Here is a 15,586-nt window from a genome sequence, read left to right as displayed (position 1 = left end):
AGCAGCTTCCCGTTGGATGGTGGCCTGGTCTGCACCACCCGCTTCTGGAGACCCGAGCTCCTTTTCCGGGGCAGGCCGGAAATCACGTGACCCCACCCTGGCCGGAGCTGATTGGCTCAGGTGAGCGCCGGGCTCCCGCTGGGCCAGATGCTCTCTAGGAATTCAGCTTCGGAGGCGCTTCTCAGGCTGTGCTGGGACCTAAAAATGAGGCCGTTTGGGGACCTTGTTTGTGGGAAGGGAGAAAATTTGGGCTGGAGAATGGGGTGGGAGGAGGAGTCCCCAGCCCTTTGTCAAGCCTCTTTTCTGTCCTTATGTCCTGAGCGCTGGCGCCCCTCCTGCCCCTGTGTCTAAATTATTCTCCTTGCCCGAGGGCTATTCCTTGGCTGAGGTTTGTGGTGACATAGAAGGAACCTGGTCAAACTCTCTGGGTCAACCAATCAAGAGTCCATGTGCCAGACGCCCAGGTATCTGGGCAGAAAGGCCTCGAGCCACCGCAGAGCTAGGATGGAGCTCTTGCTCTTGCTCAGGCTGGTCTCAAACTCCTGACCTCAAGCGATTCTCCCACCTCGGCCTCCCAGAGTGCTAGGATTACAGGTGTGAGCCACCGCGCCCGGCCTGTAATAGTTATTACTGTGAAGCAGAACTCAAATGACTGAAGTTTGAGAAACACTGAGATAATGCCTGACACCTGGCATATAGTAGGTGCTCACTAAAAGTGTATGGCTTGCTATGGAATGGCATTTTACACTGGCCACAGGCAGCCAGGCCATGGCTGGATGGAAATGCATGAGAGGAAAGATGTCAGAGGTATGGGACCTTGTGGATGGATGCTCTGCCTGATAAAGTGCAGTCCATAGCAGATGAAAGGACTATTTGGCTTTTTAAAAAATCAATGTATGTGCAATATTTGATAAACATTAAAATTAGATTTTAAAATAGGTTAGTAGCATGTCTGGACCCTGCCTCAGAGACTACCTGGCACACACAGGGTTCTCATCATATTTTGGTTGAGGCCCAGTTACCTGTCTAGTTCCTGCATAGCTCCTGGGCCAAGGCCTCCCACAGTCTTCAGACAAACACCCCTTAGGCAGTTAGAAAAGAACACTGTAGGGATGGTGCATACCTACATGATGAGTGCGATGTGCACTGTCTAGGGAATGGACACTCTTGAAGCTCAGACTCGGGGGGATGGGGGAGCATGGGCAATATATATAACCTGAAATTTTGTACCCCCATAATGAGCTGAAAAAAAAAAGAGAGAGAGAAAAGAACACTGCAAATGTAGTGGCCTGTATGACAATTCCTTTTATATGCCTATGCTTTGCGTTTTGACATTTAAAGATTTTACCTAATGCTATAAATTAATTGTGCTGAAGTCAAATTAATCCAGTGAATTTTCCGGGACAAACACACAGCAAAGCTTGAATATGGCTGCGGGGCGGGAGGTGGGGGTGCTGGGGGTTGAAGCCTGGGCTCCTGTCTATTGCTTGCTCTTTTCTTTCTGACAAAGCTACTGCACAAAGGCCTCACAAATACTTTCTGAATTCTCCTTTGTCCTATCTCTGTTTCTGTAAATAGAGATGTAACCAAATAGTCAAAAATCAGAACACTGCATGTCATCCTTGACACCTCCTTCATCTGACCTATCCTTGAGTCCTACCTATTTTACCTCCTCAAAATCTCTCAAGGCCATCTCCTCTTCATCTCCCCAGCTACCACCGTAGCTCAAACAGCCATCGATAGCTTATGTCCTCCTCTGTTCAAAGTCCTCCAGTAGCTCCATCTCACTCAGCGTGAAAGCTGATGGCCTACAAGGTCATATATGATCTGGTTTCACATGACCTCTCCAGCCTCCAAGAGTTCCCTCACTTTCCCTGTTCTGCCCACGTGTGTGCCATGTCCCCTCTTACTTTAGGATCTTTGCCTGGAATGCCTTCCTACTCACCCAACCACACATGCTTGCCCTTCACTCTCCCAACTCCTACTTATCCTTTCGCAATAACTCAGTTATCATCTCCTCCCGGAAGCCTTCCTTGGTTCCCACTGTTATATAATGACAGCTTCCCAAGGACAGGGTTCAATATTCTCTATTATAGGCCCAGCATCAGAACAGTTTCTGATACATAGTAGGTGCTCAATAGATGTTTGTTGAATAAATGAATATTGGTAGACAGAAAAAAATAAGCTGATGCTGCCTGCAAGTGGCAGGAGGGCCTGTAAGCACAGCTGTGTTGCTCTGTTAATAATTTTTTGGGTGCAAGTAACAGTCAATCCAGTCACTTGGCCAAAAATAGGGGTTAGCAAACTATGGCCCACAGGACAAATTTGGTCCTTTGTCCATTTTTGAAAATGAAGTTTTACTGGAACATAGTCACACCCATTTGTTAATATATTGTCTAAGGCTGCTTTCATGACACAAATGCAGAGTTTAGTAGTCATGACAGAAATCTATGGCTTGCCAAACTTAAAATAGCTATTGTGTATCCCTTTATAGAAAATATTTGCCAAAACTTGGCCCTAATGAACAGGCATTGATTTTTCTCATATAACAAGAAGTCTGAAGGAGGTGGTCACCAGGGTTGGTTTAATAGCTGAACAATACTCAATGTACTGGGTTAGTGTCTCTGTTATTTACTTGGCTTTCTTCTCATGGTCACAAAATAGCTGCCACAGCTCCAGGCATCACACCCTCACACAACTGCATTTGGAGAAGGAAGTAACCAGAGGCTTATACCAGAGAGATTCTCCTATAATGCTTTCCTCTTATCAGGGAAGAAGAACATCCCCAGAATGCTCCAAAGATGGGCTTTTGCACCTTGCTGGCCAAACTGGGTTGTATGTCCCTTCTGGGGACAAAATGGGAGAAAAAAGGTGGAGACAGAGGTGAGAGAGTGTGCTAGTAGAAAGATAGTGTGCCAGTAGAAAGTCTCTGTCCATTCCGACTCCTCCCTTAACAAAACTTGTATAAAGTCTAGTAAATTCATAATATCCACTAGAACGTTGTGATTGCAAGCAACAGAAAAACAAACAACCTAAACTGTTTTAAGCAAAAAACAAATACAGAATAAAACTTTAAAAGCACAATTAAATAGTCTTCCAGGGAGAGTGGAAGCGTGATATAGGGAGGCAGCTTTATCCAGGGCTGAAAAGATGGGATTTGATTTCTATCTATTTCTCTGCCCCATTTCCTCCTTAATGGCTTCATTCTCAGACAGTCTTCCTCTGCAGCACATGATGGCAGTCAGAGGCACCTGGAGAAAGATCATTCCTTTTTTTCAGTCCAGCAAGAAAAGGAGTCTCTTCTCTCCACTTGTAGAAAATATTCGTTTTTACTCTAATTGAACCAGCTGGAATCACATGCCCATCTTTGGACCAATCACTGTAGCCAAGGGGTGGGGCTTATCCTGATTGGCTCTGACCCAGCCACCTAGAAGAGGATGTCACTTCCCAGAAGCCCACGGGGCCCTGTTACCAAGAGCAGTGCACTGCATGCTGGGAAACCGGGAACTGCAGGCGTCCGTGTGGTTTGGGAAGGGCTTAGGCTCTGCGTAGGGATGCAAGGAGGAACAGAGGTGGCGTATGGAAAAGACTGAGCCCAGGAGGCTGCGGAGGAGAAGAGGAACCCAGGAATTTGCCAGAAATTGGCAGGCTGTGGAATTGATGGAATGGACACTACTGTCCAGGCTCAAGGGACAGGGGACACCTCCTCTGCCCCGCTCTGGCATTTGGGTCAAATATGGACTCCTTGGTAAACTGAGGCACCTTCTTTCTCCTTCCCAGGTCCAAGAATCCCCCCCTTTATTAGTACATCACAAACGTCAGTTGTCAGATGCTTACTATGTGACTGCCACCATTTCAAGCATTTCATCTTTATTCCAGCTCTGTGAGGAAGGGACTATTATTCCCACTTCACAGGGAGGCTGTTGAGGCTAGAGGGGTCAACTACCTCCCTCAAGGTCACGCAGCTGCTACACAGCGCAGTCGGAATTCGAACCTGCAGTGTGCCTCCAGAGCAACCGACCATGTCCACTCCGTGTTGCCAAGCCCAGTCCCTGGAATCCAGGAAGGGAGTTCTTTCGATTGTAAGCCAGGAGGGGGCACGTCACACTTTGCCTTGAGGGCCCGCAGTGCTTGTCAGGAGGCGACAGACCGAGGTGCTATCCTCTTTGGGGTAACTGAACCGTCACCAGAAAAATGACCCATAAACTGGAGACAGAGCGCCGGCTTCCCTCTGTGGGTTCTACCCGCATTACATCCCTCCTTCAATTAATTAATGAAGCCCCGCGTCTCTCTCTGCCTGGCTGCTTCCCTCCCTCCCCATCTCCGCTGAGATCCTGTCTTTCCTCCCTTTGGCCCAGCCCGCTCCGTTCTCTCAGCCTCTGCAGTTGCTCCTCAAATGGAGGCGGTTGGAGAGGAAGAGAAAGAGAGAGAGGGAGAGAGAGAAGGAACAGAAGGCTCCAGCTGGATCTGTACAGCCCTTAGAATGAGGGCTCTGCCTCATCGAATCTCAATTTTGTAAAGTCCTGATGCTGAGCCTGGCCTCTGTTCCTGATTAACCCAAATGGGCAGACCTTGGAAAGAGAGGTACAGTCCAAGGACGGGATCAAGGTGGAAGATGGGGTTCAGAGCTCTCTGGAAGGGCCCATTCTCTGTACCTTCCTGTTTGGGGGCATATCATTTATAAGCAGCCTGATTCTGGGCTAAAAATGAGTGAGAAAGACCCGAGGCCCTAAATTCAGACAGACCTAGCTTCAAGTCCCAACCCACCAATTCCTAGCCAAGTGACTTTAGCCTCTGTGGGTCTCAGTTTCCTGTCCTGTAAAATGGGGACAATAGCAGAAATGGTTTGGGAGTTATATGACAAGACATAGAATTTGCTTAGCTCAGAGCCTGACACAGAGGAACCACTTGATTTTTTAAATTTTTATTTATTTATTTATTCATTCATTCATTCATTTTGAGACAGGGTCTTGCTCTGTTGCCCAGGCTGGAAGCAGTCGTGCAATCATAGCTCACTGCAGCCGCAAGCTCCTAGCCTCAAGCGATCCTCCTGCCTCAGCCTCCCAAAGTGCTGGGATTACAGGCATGACCTACTTTGTGCCCAGATAATTTTTTGAAATTAGCCATTGTTTTTATGACTGTTGTTGGAATCATTACAACTATTTTATGACTCCCCAAGACACTTAGCACACTGCCCTTGGAGAAGCAGCATAGAGTACAAGCTAAGAACACAGGCTCTGCATCCAGTCTTCATGACTTCAAATCCTGGCTCTCTCATTTCTCAGCTGTGTGACCTTGGGCAAGTTACTCTACCCCTCTGTGCCTCGGTTACTTGATCTTGAAAATGGTAATAATAATGGTACCCACCTCACAAGTTGTTTTGAGGATAAAATAAGACGACATGTAGAGGGATTAGAACAGCACATAATGTTAGCTCTTACTATTTTCCAACACTTAACTAACTTCTCAGTAAATGAAAACTATCATTCTTTCTGTAGTGGGTTTCCATAGTGGGTTTCTGTAGTGGGCTAGTAACAACTGATCAATGAATGCATGTATGCACACATGTATGTATGTACATAAGTCATAATAAAACAATGTATGCATGCATGTACATGTCATAATAAAACAAATGTGTATGTACATATGTACTTTGTATGATGAATTTTACTGATATAAAGGATGTATTGCACAAAATTTACAAATAATAATAAAATTTCATTGATTTTTGCCCATGATCTATCTGTGATTGCAATTTAATCATGATTTGACAAATGGAGTTGCACCCCAACCAGGAGTGTAGTTTTGACATGAATGTGCGTTGATTTTTTCATTTGCATCAATGAATAAGATGAAAGTGAAACAATGAAGACATATGTTGGAACTTCACTCAGCCATCAGCTGCTTCACTAAGTTGGGTAATGGTTTTTGAATACTGGAAGAATTTATTTCCTCCAATTTTGAGTGCTATTCACAATATGATGCATATATAAACAACACACTTTAAAATTTAGTCTGTATTATTAGCATTTTCTCTATCTCTTTCTAGACAATCAACCAAATAAAGCCATGATTGGTAGCATCTGCCAATTTCCATGGTGTAAATATTCACTCTATGGCCAAATTAAAGCTACCAATAGAGTCACTCAGTGTGAAGTTGGGAAGAGATACACAATGACACACTATTCATTATATATTAATAGTATTAATATATATTACTATTTCCACCATGCAGATACAATAGACTTTAACCTTGAAAGCACAGAAAATAGCAAGATTTATAAAATAATCAGGAAGTAATGAGTATTATTATTTATAACCTATTTTTAATCTACTCAATATGAGATTATATAACTTAATCTAAAATAATTGCTGTATTTAACAACTAGCTTGCAAAATTCCTCAAAATGTAACAGTTGGCTTTCCTGAGCCAGTGTAAGCTACCTCCAGCATACCACTGGTTTTGACACCTAAATCCCAGAGGAAGCTTCAAGAAAAACAAATTAAGGAAATGCATTAAATAATTATGGGAAATGAGAGATTTTTAAAATTAGACGTAAAGGGAAAATATTTGCAAGTCATATATCTGATTTAAAAAAAAAAACAAACTTGTATCCACAACCCATAAAGAACTCTTCAAAATTCAATAATAAGAAAATAAACAACCCAGTTTTTTATCGAGAGCAAAAGATTTGAACAGACATTTCACAAAAGAAGGTATACAGATGGCAAATAAGCACATGAACAGATGTTCAGCATCACTGGGCATTAGGAACATGCAAATTAAAACCATAATTAGACACCACTACATACATATTAGACAGGTTAAATTAAAAAGACTGACAGTACTAGGTTAGATACATGTCACTGGAACTTCAAAATGTGACCTTATGTGGAAGTAGGGTCTTTGCAGATGTAATTAGCTAAAGTAAGCTCACTCTGGGTTAGGGTAGGCCCTAAATCCAGTGACTGGTGTCCTTAAGAAGGCCACGTGAAGATGCAGAGACACACAGAAGGGAGAATGCCATGTGAAGACAGGGACAGTGACTGGAGTGATGTGTATACAAACCCAGGAATGATATTCAAGGAGCTGTCCCCAGGGCATCACATTTGAGGAACCTCATGTGCACCTGGACCTGGTTTAAGTAATAAGATCCTAGGCCTTGATACTGAGCCTGATCTTATAATGGGAGGGAATTTTTGGGAGGTCTCAGAGGGGTGTATTTTGCATGTGGGAGGGATGTGAATTGTTGTGGCCAAAGAGCAGACTGGGCAGATTATATTTTCTAGAAATATCTGCAACAATATTTCCCACCCCATATGCTCTTCTAGAACTTTGTAATTCCTCCATCAGCAGGTGAAATCTATGTCTCATCCCCTTGAACATGGGTTGGATTTTATGACTTGCTTGACCAATAGTACAGCAAAAATGACACTGTGTGACTTCTGAAGCAGGTCACAAAAACACCATATATTTCCGCCTTCATCACTTGAGATGCTCACTCTTGAAACTCAGCTGTCATGCTGTGAGGAAGCCCAAGCAGCCCTTGAAGGGACTGTCACAGAAAAGAACCGAAGTTCTCAGTCAAGTGCCTTGGTTGAGCTCGTGACCAACAATTAGCACCAAGATACCAGCCATGAGAGTGAGCCATCTCAGAAGTGGTTCTTCCCACCCCTAGTTGAGCTGCCTCACCTGAAACCCTGTAGGAGCAGAGAGAGGCTGATCCCGCTGAGTCCTGTCCAAATTGTTGATTCGTGAGCAAAATAAATTACGATTATTTTTTCAAGCCACTAAATGATGGGTTGGATTATTACACAGCAATGAATAAATAGAACCCTTACCTAGAGGCCTTTAAAAGTGATATAGAAATGAACCCAAATCCAAAGCAATAAGAAAAAGATTGATAAAGTGCTTTAAAATGTGAAGTTTCTGCATGCCAGAAAGAGTCATAGACAACATTAAAAGTTAAAGACATCCACTTCTGGATATATGTACACACATAAGGATTGACAGTAGGGATTAAAGGAACAACCATGTTCATAGCAGTGTTATTCACAATAGTCAAAAGGTAGAAACAATGCAAATGTCCATCAATGGATAAATGGATAAACAAAATGTAGTATGTACACACAATGGCATATTATTATTAAGCCTTAAAAGGGAAGGAAATTCTGACACATGCTACAACATGGATGCAACTTGAAGACATTGTGCTAAGCCAGACACAAAAAAGACAAATACTGTATGATTCCACTTATTTGAGGTTTCTTGAATAGTCATATTTATAGAGACAGAAAGTAGCACAGAGGTTATCAGGTGCTGGTGGGGAGGAGAATGGGAAGTTGTTTAATGGGTACACAGTTTCAGTTTGGATGTTGAGAAAGTTCTGGAGATGGATGGTGGTCATGGTTGCACAAAGATGGGATGTACTTAATGCCACTGAACCATCCACTTAGAAATGGTTAAAAGCATAAATTTTATGTTGTGTACATTTTACCATGATAAAAAATAAAATAATTTAAAGACAAATGAAAAACTGGAAAAATATTTGCTGTGTATTTGCAAAAATAACTGCAATAGATTGCCAGTTTTTAAAAACATGGACAAAGATAGAAACATGCAATGCAAAATGAGAATTAGGATGAGAAGGCGAAATAAAAATGGCTAAAAAGCAATTTGGAAATATATCCAATCTCTCTAGTGAGCAGTTTTAGTGTGTGGGGGACAATCTCATATATAGCTGGTGAGTGTGTAAATTAGCATCTTTCTGGAAGGCAGCATCTTTAGTTCTATGCATCAAATCTTTTTTTAAAGTTCCATGACCCCGCAATCGCACCATTAGGAATTAATTCCAAAGTAGTCAAATAAGATGCAAGGGTAGCAAGAGAGGATGGTTTATAATCAGATAAAAATTTGAATCAACTTACAAGTCCATTAAGAAGGAGTCTGTAAATAAATGCTGGTACATTCGTAGACTACTGTGCAAACTTTAAAAGGGATGACATTCTTCTATATTTATTGGCATGCCGAGGTGTGCATGCCATATTTTAAGTGAAAAAAATGCAGATTAAGAGGCAATATGTACAGTATGGGGGTGGAAAGTGCATGTGTCGGAATACATTAGAAGTCTAGAAGAAATGTTAACCACGCTCATTTCTGGGTGGTGGAACGCCAGATAATTTTTTTCTCCCTTGAATTTGCCTGCATTTTCTTTTCTTTTTCTTGTTTTCTCTTTTGGCTATGAGTACATATTACTTCTATCAGAAAATTTGAGGAAGACCTTTTTTTTTTTCACAACTGCAGAAAAGCACAGATGTGGTTCTGGCTGGAGAATGAAGAATCCCACTGCTGTTCTCATTTGGGGATCTCAAAGCACATCACAAACATCTGCTGAGGGCTTGGCAGACCCTAAGGAAGTCCCTGTCTAAGTCTGCTTGGAAGTCACCTCAAGGGAGAGTAGAGATGATCAAACGATGCTCCCAGAAACAACCTTCTCTGGATACTGAATGCTGCCCCCTAGGAAAGCTGCAACTGATCAAGCTAGAGGTAGAAGTCTCTGGAGAGGTTCTCATTAGGAGAGAACACTTTTATTTTTGCCCTTCCCAGTGACTTCTAACTACCTGGAATGTGGATGTGTGGTATGGAGCTTCAGCAGCTATTTTGTGGGCATGAGGAAACCCCATATGCTATGAGAATGGAGCAGGAAATCAGAAGGAATTCATGTCTCTGGTAGCTTCGCTGATGCTCTGTATAGATTTGGGCTGCCTGCCCCAAACTCTTTATTATGGGACATAAATTAACTCTCATATGTTTAAGCCAGATTTTCCGAGGCTTACAGGAAAACATGATCCTAACTGATCCCTTGGCATTTCTATCATGCCCCAACACCTGAACTTGGCCCTGAGTGTAGATGACTTGGCTGGAGATAGGGGGGCTCTTTTTCAACTGCTAGTAGCACTATTGTTCTCTCTGCTGCAATTCTTGTCTATGCTCATCTCATTTAATCTTCCTAACAACCCTCAAGAGAGGTACAATTGTCATCCCCATTTGAAAGCTGGGAAATCGAGGCTCCAAGAAGACTTATCTAAGCTTACTCTAATCGCAGGACTCTTGGTTCCTAATTAAGTGTTTTTCCTATGACATCAGAGGATGTGACAAGGGAGAGGACAAGCATCTGTGCTAACGGTTTCTTGCTCTTGTTCACCAGGTCATTTCTTGGGCCTATGGAATGTCCTCAAACCTAGGCCTGTGCTTTAGGCTTAACAAATAGCACAGCTGTGAAGAGTGCAGACCATGGTCTCAGGAAGGTCTGCATTCAGCTCCTAGTTCTCCTGATGTTCCATTTCAGCTCTCTAGGAAACAGATGCCAAGATAGAATTGGCCATGCAAGAGATATATGGGGTGAGGCGGGGAGGGGGACACCTGTGAAGTGCAAAGGGGCGGGAGGGGGCAGGGAGAGCCTCAGATCCGGATGCTGGTCCAAACTTGCCTTGTGTCGGGTTTATATAACAAGCTCATATCACTTTGGTGAGAAAAATTAATATAAAAAGCAATGCATGTCCAACGTAGAAAAAAATTTAACATAAAAATGAATAAAGAAGAGAATTAAAATTACCCATACGGCCAGCTCCCAGAGACAAGGCCTGCAAATGTGGTAGGATACTCGTTTCTCTTCAGGAAAGGTGATTTCCTGCCAAGGAGAATGTTCTCAGGCTGCGGCAGGCACCCCTGACGCTCTCCCAAAGGCCCACTTGAGAATCATCCAGGCCTCGCAGGCCTTTAGAGAGTGCACAGCCTTCAGCCCAGCATTTCCACTTCTAGAAGCGCAGCCTAAGAAACTAATTGGATACTCAGTGCAGAAATGTTACAAGAATGGGGGCTGCGTGGCCATTTATAATTGGTAAAAATGGAGAGCAGCCTAAATACCCATTAGTAGGGGAACAGTGGAATAAAACATGGGACATCCATACAATGGGACATGTTACAGCAGTTCCAATAATGATGTGGATCAATATTTATTGACATGGTATGATCACCCGGTTATATTATTAAGCAAATAAGTGGTTATGAAACTGTATGTGTGGCCACTTTTGTAAAAGGAAGAAAAGTATATGTGTATGTGTGTATTTGTATGTGTGTATGCTTAAAAATAGACCACAAAACCTGGGCAAAGTGGCTCGTGGCTGTAATCCTAGCACTCTGGGAGGCTGATGTGAGCGGATCGCTTGAGGTCAGGAGTTTGAGACCGGCCTGAGCAAGAGTGAGACTCAGTCTCTACCAAAAACAGAAAAATTAGCTGGGGTGGTGGTGTGCATCTACACTCCCAGCTACTCAGGAGGTTGAGGCAAGAGGATCGCTTGAGCCCGAGAGTTGGAGTTTACAGTGAGCTATGATGACGCCACTGCACTCCAGCCTAGGTGACAGAGCGAGACTCTGTCTTAAAAAAAAAAAAAAGTAGATCACAAAAATATACACCACTATGTTAACAGTGATTGTTTCCAGATAGACGGATTACAAATGATATTTATCTTCCTCGATATCTAATTTTCCCACAATATGGATATTACTCTGCACTTTTTAAAGCTAAAAACGAACACGCTCACAGCACAGTGTCACCTTTGCCCTGGCAGTTGCTTCTGCCAGGAATGCTTTTCCCCACATATTCTGCACTTGCTTCAAGCCTTTGTTCAAGTGTCATTTTATCCAGGGGGCTTTTCTGACTCTGCCGGATTTAAAATTGCCCACCCCTCTCTCTCCCCCTCCCCCCTCCCTTTGTCTGCGTCTCTCTTGACTGTCACCCTGTCCTATTTTCCTCTTCTATTCCACTGAAGAACTCACCAACCTCTACCCTACCGTGCGGTTCGCTTATTCATTTTGTTTATCACCTCTGATCTCCCAACCGCCCCCCCAACACCCCCGTCCCCCCAAGCGGAAGGGCAGCTCCAGAAAGGCGGGAACCTTTGTCCGCTGTGCCTCCCGTTGACACCCAGGGTCTCGAGCAGGGCTTGGCGCATCGCAGGAGCCCAATAAATATTTAAGGGACGAAGGAATGAATGAAATATAAGCAAGCAAACGGTTTTCCTTTACGAAGACTATTTCATCCTCGCCCTTCTGATTTCCAGAAGAAGCGGCATGGATGAGACGGGTCTGGCAGGCCCGGCGGGGGACAGGTGGGAGAAAAGATGTCCCTCTCGCCTTCCGGATTTCGCTCCCCTCCTTTGCCGGCGACAAAACGAAGCGCGCTGGGCCCTAAAGTAGCAGCGCCCCCTGCTGGGAAGTGTGGGGAACTGCAGCGCAGGCGCTCAGCTGCTGGACCAGACACGTTTCAAACCATCAAACCTGGAAATTTGGGAAGGGAAAGGAGTGGAAAGGTTATCGGAGGCGAGGCCCTCATGTTTTTCTCTGAGTAGCCACATGGGTCTGTGGGAGTCTTTTCAAGCGGGAAGAGGAGCCGGGAAGAAAATGGAGCCCATTCTCTCAGCTGCAGGATCCGGATTTCAGCGGAGTCCACTCCCGCAAAAGGGGGGATTTCTCCCGTTGAGGCCCAGACTAACCTTGAAGGAAATCAGTTGCAATTCAAGGCTAACTCCCCAGGGATCCTTTTTGGAACTTCTGGCTTCCCTAGGTTTCTTTCCAGTTTTATGTTTAGCGTGTATTCTTTTATCCAACCCACCCCACATAACCAGAATTTCAAATTTAGTTTTTACCCACACCTTCATATGAATGTGCAAGTTCACTTTCAGAAAGAGGAAATGTGTTGGCCAAGATTGTTCATGGACTCAGCGTTTTCACTGTGTGTTTACTACGTGCCGGGCATGATTCTAGGTGCTGGGGACGTGACAGTGACAAAGACAAAAATCTCAGCCTGCGTGGAGCTGATGTTCTAGTGTGAGACACACACACAGATGTAAATATCTAACTAAAAATCGAGGTAAGTGCTTGGAAAGAGAAGAACAGGGTGTTATGAAAAAGAGTAACTAGGAGCAGACTTCAGTTTGAGGAATCTACCCTGGAGACATGAGATTTAATCTGAATTCTCCCAATAGCCAGGGGCAGTCTGGTGAGGGAGGAAGGAGGAGCAAGAGAGAAGCTGGAAGTTTCAGGCTTTCAGTCTTAGCAAGATATCCCTACCAATAAGAGTCATTTGTCCATTTTAGTAAATGCTTGCTCTGCAGAAAAAGTACAGCATAGGGGTCTAGAATCAGAGTCCTGGGTTCAAATCTCAGCTCTGCCGCCTTCTTTAGTTTTTACCTCCTTTGTCCCAAGTTGTTATAAGGACTTAATGAGATAATAGAAATGTAACTATTGATACAGTGCCTGGCAAGTAGTAACTATTCAATAAACAATAAACATTAATGTTAAAGGCTTGAGAAGGTCTGAAACTGAGGAACCTATTTAACTAGGTTCCCTGTTTGGCTATAGAAACTTTTTGTTGCTGAGTATTTTGTGCTCCACCCTATATAGTTGGGAAATATTACTTCAGTTTTGGGAGGGGTTGAGCAGACATTATTTATTGCTTATCCTAAATCCATCTGCCATCTTTTTTTCTTACTAACAGAACCCTGATTATGTTCAGGATTAGGCCAAAGAGCCTTTGGTGTCAAAGAAGGCAGGCCAGGCTTGGTCTAGATGTGGGCACCTTACTCTGTTCGGGCCAGTGAAATGTATGGAAAGTTCCCTGCGGGCTTCCCCAGGAAGATGTTTTCCTCCCTGATAAGAAGTAGACAGGCAAGTAAAGAAACATCCCCCCCACCCCCACCAACCGCAGCTCCTGCTTTGGATGTGCTGATGTGGGAACAGGACACTTGGATCTGGGGTCACCATCTTGGGAAGACCTGGGAAAGGCCAACGGAATCACAGAAACAACACCAGGATTCCCAGCCATGTCCAGCTGCTGAACAAGCCTGGAACCACCTATTCCCAAACTCCATGCGAGAAAACTCACCCCCCACGGGGTTTAAGCTGATGCTAATGGTTTACTGTTACTTGCAGCCCAGAGCATCCCTCACTGATCCAGGGTTCCAGCTCTCTGTTCAGAATTAAAATCATCTTGGTTTTCTCCGTTTGTCTTAATACTCTCTGGTTCACCTTGAGGACAGCCTCCGGGCATGGTACCAGGCCTCCCTGGGGCCTGTTTCCTTTGTAAAACCATGACTCACTTCACAGGCCCTTGCTGGCCTCACACCTTCATTCCAGAGAGGATTCCATAATCCATCCCTCTTTGTCTTTCTCTCCTCTCCTGTCTATTTTTGTCCTTTGGCCACAACTAGGATATGGAGGTATTAGTATACCCTCCCCCCTAATCCTTCAGGCTCCTGTTCCCTTGTCCAAAGTCACCCAAGAGAACAAAGCCAACTTAGCTTTTTTTGCCTGGCTTTTCCTGGGGGAAATGGAAGTGCTTCGTTGTGTGTCCCAACCCCCAAATTCTCTCCATTCTCTTCACCATGCATGGCCCTAGAATGAATTTCTGTCTCAGAGGATACTTACAAGGGAGGGACGGCAGATACACAGCACATGGCATGCACACCACCTCTCCTACATCTAGGGTCCATGGCAGACATTGCTAATCAATCACAGCACTCTTTCTTAGTGAGCTTAGTTGGAGTTGGCAGGGAAGAAAGTTGACATCCTTGAGCTCTTCAACATGGTTGGGGGCAGGGGATAAAGAGTAAAGTCTACACTCAACTCAAGAAGATTCCCCTGGGGCCTGTCACCCTGGTGCTCTCTTAGCCAGAGGGGGACCCAGCTGGCCTGGAGAGCCTCAGACAGGCAGGGGTGGGTGTGAAAGAATCGGTGACTTCAGCCCCGAGACTCGGCATAGGCCCTTCCCACAGGTGTCCTGGACCCACTCCAGAACCATCTTCAGTCCCTGTTGAATTCAGTTCCATGGAACAAGCCTACCATGATCACCTACTATGTGCCAGGACTGAGGGCCCTGGAAAGATGAATGAATCCTGGCCCCTGTCCTGGAAGATTCTACCAGAAGAGACTGACTAACAAAACAAGTGAATGCTACAAGAGAGCATCATTCAGTCATTCAACAAGCATGTGCGGGGTGCCGGGGGACGCCACGGTGAGCAAGATAGGTTTGGTCCCTGCCCCATCGTAGAGCAGGGAGTCCAAGCAGGGAGTCCGATGTTCATCAGAAAATTAGAGGAACCAATGTAGACTGCAGCTAAGGCTGAACATTAGGGGAGAGAGGAACACAGTGCTGGGGGCCCTGGTCTGGGGACTTGGGGAAGAACGGACAAAAGATAACTAGACCAGTGCTTCTCAAATGGGGCCAATTTTGCTCTCTGCTCCTGTTCCCCACCAGGGATAGCTGGCAATGCCTGGAGGCATTTTGATTGTCACAATTTGGAAAAGGGGGAGTTGCTACTGGAGCCCTGGTGGAGGCCCACGAAGCTGCTCAGTGCCCTGTAATGCATGGGACACCCCCACAGCCCGAATGGCAATAGAACCCCGGCTGAGAACACCACTACAGCGTCAAAGCCCCACAGATGCCCGTGTTTGTTCCCAGGCAGGGGCGGGCCCTGTCCCTGCGGAACTCTGCTGCATGTTAGCTGAAGACATGTTGAAAGATCC

The sequence above is a fragment of the Eulemur rufifrons genome, chromosome 21, assembly GCF_041146395.1.
Source record: "Eulemur rufifrons isolate Redbay chromosome 21, OSU_ERuf_1, whole genome shotgun sequence".
Classification (NCBI taxonomy): domain Eukaryota; kingdom Metazoa; phylum Chordata; class Mammalia; order Primates; family Lemuridae; genus Eulemur; species Eulemur rufifrons.
The sequence above is the reverse complement of the archived record's forward strand: the minus strand, read 5'-3'. Positions refer to the sequence as shown.